Genomic DNA, 4,298 nt, shown 5'->3' with positions numbered 1-4,298 from the left:
ACAATGTTGTACCTTCATACTGTGCCTATGGTCTTCAGATCTCAAGGACTTTTCTGCAAACATTAACTCATTTGTTTGAAAAGCTGTGGTACTGTAAAGACTAATGAGATAATGTTTATGAAACACTCCTGTGTTCCCAAGATGAAAGGCAGCATGTAAAAGATTCATGTAAAAGATTCAGAGGCCACTGAAAACTTTCCCAGGAACTGGCAGTTTTTTTGCTTTGCTGTGAATATTGTTTAAGGCCAGGAGAGGGGCCACACCACTGTTCTTTGGAGAAGGCTCAGTGATGTGGGAGGGATAACAGCAAGAACAGCTTGGTAGAACCCCAAGCTTTGTCACCTTCTAGTTTTGTTACCTTAAGCAAGTTTCTTAATGCCTCTACCCTCATACGTCCAGTGGGAGTGATGATGCCTAATATGTGTGAGAATGCTGGCTTGGACCCTCATGTCAGCTTTTATAAGGAGCTTAGAAGCCGCCTTGGGCTGGTGTGGAAGAGCCGTATGTGCAGTACATTTTCTCATCACAAAGGGGAAATGTACAGGACAGTGCTGAATAAGAATCCAGAAAAGAGGGACTGCCCTGGTGTTCCAGTGGCTAAGACTCCATACTCCCAATGCAGAGGGCGTGGGTTCAGTCCCTGGTCAGGGAACTAGATACATGATGTAACTAAGGGTTCCCATGCTATAACTAAAGACCCCATATGCCTCAACTAAGATTCAGCATAGCCAAATAAATAAATGAGAAAGTGAGGGTGTTAGTCACTCAGTCGTGTCTGACCCCTTGTGATCCCATGGACAAGCCCACCAGGCTCCTCTGTCCATGGAATTCTCCAGGAAAGAATACTGGAGTGGGTAGTCAATCCTTTCTCCAGGGCATCTTCCTGACCGAGGAATCGAACCTGCGTCTCTTACATCTCCGACATTCTATCATTAAAAAAAAAGATCATTAGGCACTATGTGTAAGCGTATGTCAGTTGCTCAGTTGTATCGGACTGTTTGTGACCCTATGGACTAGCCCACCATGCTCCTCTGTCCATGGGATTCTCCAGGCAAGAATACTGAAGTGTGGTACCATTCCCTTCTACAGGGGATCTTCTGGACCCAGGGATCGAACCCACATGTCCTGCATTGTAGGCAGATACTTAATTGTCTGAGCCACCAGGGAAGCTCAAATAAATAAATACTTTTTAAAAAATCAGAAAAAAATTCCCTTGACTAACATGAGAATTGTGAGAATTTATGTCTTTTAGAATTTTCCCATGTAGATCTATAATTAAGAACAAAATCTATGCTGAGTTCAGCTTGGCCCTAGCAATCATACTGATCTCTCTAGTGAAAATAAAACCTCTCAACGGGTAGCCACTACACAGAAAGCTGAATAATGGGAATGAATAAGAAAGCTTTCATTTCTCCAATATATTCAGAGAAACTCCTGCCTTAAAAAAGCAGACAACATGTTTTATCAGTTCTAAGATGCACATTTGATTATACTATAACATACCTGAGCTTGGAGCCTATCTTACAAGTGAAGGTAAATCATAATATAACAGCTATTCTTTCCTTTCCTTCTTTTTTTTTTCTAAAGAAAAAATTTTTTTTGATGTGGACCATTTTTAAAGTCTTTATTGATTTTATTACAATACTGCTTCTGTATTATGTTTTGGTTTTTTGGCTTCAAGGAGTGTAGGATCTTAGCTCTCCAACCAGAGGCTGAACCCACACCTCCTGCATTAGAAGCCTAAGTCTTAACCACTGGAAGTCCCTCCTTCCTTTCTTAATGGTTCATTGAATAAATGTGGCATCATGAAATCAACCTTAGAATCTAAGATTGAATCACCTTAGGGTCAGTGAAACATGACAGTAATAATCCCTCAGGGCTGTTAGAGGCTTAAGTGGGGCTATTATTGGAAAACACCTGTATTTATTATTAACTGCTGCGTTGAAGATTACACCCAAATTTAGTAGCTTAAAGCCATAAACATTGTCTTTTCTTCATGGGGGTCAAGAATGCAGGAGCAGGTTAGCTCCAGCTCTAGCTCAGGATCCTTCTTGAGGCTGGGGTTACAATGTCATCTGGGTCCACTGTCATCCAAGGCTCGACTCGGGGTGGAGAATCCACTTTTGAGATCACATGGCCCTGGGCAGGAAGCTTCAGTCTCTTGCAATGTGGCCCTCTCCACTGAGCTGCTGGCACCAAGGCAACTGGTTTCTCCTAGAATGAGTTATCTGAGAGAAAGAGAGAGAGAGACCAGGATGGAAAGATGGGAACTGCAGAAGTCAAACGCCATCTCTTCTGCCATATTCTATTGGTCACAGGCCCTCCCTGGTGTAAGAGGGGAGAGCATGGAAGGCAGGGATCCCTGGAGCCATCTTGGAGACTGGCTACCACAACACCCAACACATGGAGTGATGAAAAGGAGATAAGAAAAAAAAAAAAATTAGGTTTTCTCCCTTGTACAGCATTTTCCTTTTTACTTCATATGAGTTTTGTTGGAAGAGATTGAGTCTTCCAATCTCTTGATTGATTGGTACTACTTTAGGTTGTATCACCATCAAACTTATAGTTTCAGTTTATTTAGCATATAGCTATAGTGGCAAATGGGATGAAGGTGAAAGGATGTTGAAAAGAACATTTTTTTTGGTTATTTGGTATATCTGGAGGTGAGAATCTTTCCTTCTGGCTTCCAGGTGCAAAATGGAGACTCTTATGATTTCAGTAATCTCTCTCTTGAAAGAAATGTGTCCAACCTCTAGGGGCTAGTCACCCAAGAGAACTCGGGCACCCTGGTTCTTCTGACCTTTGTAGAGCAGTGGTTTGGCACCAGATGGGAGCTCTAAATACAGCAAGAGCTCATAGGACCTCAGACCTAGGCTCCTCTGGTTGAGCATAAGGGGATCAGCTAAGCAAATCACCGTCAGTTGGCATAGTGCAAAGAATAAATATGTGCATTATAAAATTCTGGAGCCATTTAACCCTGATTTTCACAGTATTCTTAGAAAAAAGAAGCCTGGTTGCTATAAGATGAATTTATGACATCCCTGGATATTATCCCACATATCCTGAGTATATGATTCTCAAAGTGTGGTACTAACCCAGGATCATCAGCATCACTTGGAAACTGGTTTGAAATGCAAAGTCTCAGTCCTCACTCCAGATCTAGTGAACCACAGCCCACATGAAAATGGAGCCCAATGAGCCATCTGTGTTTTACTGAACCCTCTAGGTGATTCTGATGCTCATTTAAGCTTGAGAACCATGCCCTGAAAAGCTTGAAGAGCACTGCCCACTGTAAAACCCTCTTCCTTGGTGTAAGACATATTATTTCTTCAATACCACACCCCACTCACCAAATACACACACACAAAGGCAAAACTAAATTTTAGTATATGGGGATGCACTTGGGTGATAAAACTATAAGGAAAACTAAGATCATGATTACTATAAAGTCAGGATAATGGCTCTTTTTAGGGAGGAGGGAAGGACAAGCGGGCTGTGCAGGAAAAGGCACAGGGAGGGCTCCGGATGTGGTGTTATCCATTTGAAGGAGAGTGGGAACACCCATTGTGTGTCTAGCTGGGCTTCAGGAAGACAGACAACACAAACATGATGGCTGGGGATCTGATACACATACATACCTGTTCCCAGCACAGAAGAGGTAGACAGCTCTCCTCATAAAGCTAGAGTCTCCAGCAAATGAAACCCAGTATATTTTGACAAAATATGGGGTGTTTTCCAATTCTCTGGACACCAATTAGGGGTCAAATAATTAAATACAATTCTGATACTAACTCTCTGGAGTTAATTCCACAGATTTAAGGGTTTGGTCCCCCAAGACTGCCCCTACTTCAGATGCCAGTTGCAAGTCTTGGCCACTCACACTTCTGACCAAATGGCTATAGTTTGGAGGTTCTCACCACCCCCTTCTTAAGCTTGATAATTTGCTAAAATGACTCAGAGAACTTGAGGAAACACAATGTTTGCTAATTTACTATTAAGATATAACTCAGCAACAGCCAAATGAGAGAGATGCTTAGGGCAAGGCCCAGGAAGACAGACACAGTTTCACTCCATCTCCGGCTGGACCACCCTCCCCAGCACCTTGCTGTGCTCACCAGCCTAGAAGCTCATCAAATCTTATTGTTCTAGAGCTTTTATAAAGCTGCATCTCCAGCCTTCCTTCCACTTCCCAGAGGCTAGTGGGTGGCGTGGGGCTAAACCTTCTAACCCTCTAATCGCTGGGTTTTTCTGGTGACCAGCCCCATCCTGAGGCTCTCTAGGGGCGTTACCCTAAGTCA

This window comes from Bos grunniens, chromosome 1 (genome assembly GCF_055505025.1).
Source record: "Bos grunniens cultivar Pamir isolate PY7600 chromosome 1, Bosgru_T2T1.0, whole genome shotgun sequence".
Classification (NCBI taxonomy): domain Eukaryota; kingdom Metazoa; phylum Chordata; class Mammalia; order Artiodactyla; family Bovidae; genus Bos; species Bos grunniens.
This window is presented reverse-complemented; position numbering follows the sequence as displayed.